Below are 1,816 nucleotides of genomic sequence, written 5' to 3'. Positions count from 1 at the left end.
AGAGAGAGAGAGAGAGAGAGAGAGAGAGGGAGACAGACAGACAGACAGACATACAGACGCACAGACGGACACACTGACAGACAGACAGACAGACAGACAGACAGACAGACAGACAGACAGACAGACAGACAGACAGACAGACAGACAGACAGACAGACCAAACCTCTAACTAGAGACGTATAACAGAGTCAAACAAATCCCCACAATGCCACAGATTTGTTCGGCGTTTCCCTGAGCCGCCAGCTATTGGAACACCCAGGGGCCTCACAGTAATAGAGTCGGCGGAACTGGCGGCATGTGTTCTACGTTCTTCTGATGGATCGGGTACAGAAAGGTCGTTTACGATCCCCCCCCCCCCACCTCTTTAGAGGCAGAGTTTTCATGTCTTCGACGTCTGGGGATTACAATGTCATGGTCTTGTTACTTTTTTCCAGGAGTATGGTCTCTTACAGTCACTTTCTTTTCCTTTTGTTTTTCGTTTTTTCTTTTTTTCTTCCGACGACATTCCAACGCTTAGTTCGTTTGTAAAACCACATTGTGTGCGTGTGTGTGTGTGTGTGTGTGTGTGTGTGTGTGTGTGTGTGTGTGTGCGCGTGTGTGTGTGTGTGTGTGGGGGGGGTGGGGGGGGGGGTTGGACACAGAAAATCCGTTTCTGTGTAGCGTCTTTATCTCAGAATTACAAAGGTCTATCGACGTTTTTTGGCCGTTTTTAAAGACGAAGACTATGGTGTCAGAAACCAAAATTAATGTTCAACGCGCTGTCAAAATCGGAAGATTATTCGAAGTGGTTGTCAAGATATTCAAGGAATTGCATGCGAAAAAGCTTGACGTGTTGCGAAACTCAAAATGTTTTACATCAAATCCTCAAAACTAGATCTAGGTACTGAGCACATAGAACTTTGTGATTCTGAGGCGGCAGTGTGTTATAGAGATGGCCTGCATACCCCAAGGAAAACGGTCTCCAAGACTTTTGTAACTCCAGTCACTTTGGTTTTTGTAAGTGTTTTACAGCACTAGCAACACAATAAGGTCATATAAGTGCCGAAGATTAGAGGTGTTACAAGAGAGTAACAAACACAAAAAAGAAGGAGGTGAAATAAGGACGATAGATGTTTAATAGGAAAGAAGAAGCAAACCACACCAGAGCGCCCACCAACCACCCACTAACTCCAGTCAGAATGTACCGAACTACGTAGGGGTATTAAACGTAACGTGGAATAAAAAAGCGTGAGATATTATATTTCCACTGACGTGTGCAAATTATAGGTCATGGTTCGATGACAACATTATTTTGTCTGGGTTTGACGCGTCGCAATTTGTCTTTTGTAGTGCGAGTTGAAAGTACACACAGACTGCAGTGTTACTAATGGTATTTGCCAAAGGAATATTAAATAAATATAAGGAGGAAGCATACTTGTTCAGTAGAGAGAGGCACATCGATACACTAACGGTTATTTGGTGCTGGGAAAAAGTAAGACAGATGATAGACAGAAAGAAGAGAACAGACGGTAAGAAAAGATATATGCCCTGCCAGTGACGTCTACCAACCTCCCACAAAACGGATACTGTGTATTGTGACGTATTACAAACAGAGAGATAATAAGGCAGAGAGAGAGAGAGAGAGAGAGAGAGAGAGAGAGAGAGAGAGAGAGAGAAAGAGAGAGCACGCGACAGGGGACAGAGAGACAGAGAGAAGAGACGGAGTTAGAGAGAGACAGAGAAACAGAGGTTTTGGTGGGGACATGGTCAGTAATGAGAGAAGGAAGATTTAGCTAACAGGGGAGAGAGAGAGAGAGAGAGAGAGAGAGAGAGAGAG

The 1,816-nt window shown here is 44.4% G+C and overlaps 1 protein-coding gene across 4 annotated transcripts in view; it reads right to left on the bottom strand.

The window, feature by feature from the left end:
- The window catches only part of LOC118477182 (synaptotagmin-7-like), a gene marked incomplete at its 3' end in the record, with an annotated part of 257,385 nt that overhangs the window by 797 nt on the left and 254,772 nt on the right, over positions 1–1,816 (bottom strand).

The sequence above is a fragment of the Aplysia californica genome, unplaced genomic scaffold (genome assembly GCF_000002075.1).
Source record: "Aplysia californica isolate F4 #8 unplaced genomic scaffold, AplCal3.0 scaffold00017, whole genome shotgun sequence".
Taxonomy (NCBI): domain Eukaryota; kingdom Metazoa; phylum Mollusca; class Gastropoda; order Aplysiida; family Aplysiidae; genus Aplysia; species Aplysia californica.
Note: the sequence above shows the minus strand (reverse complement) of the source record. Positions and strands in the feature narration are given on the sequence as shown.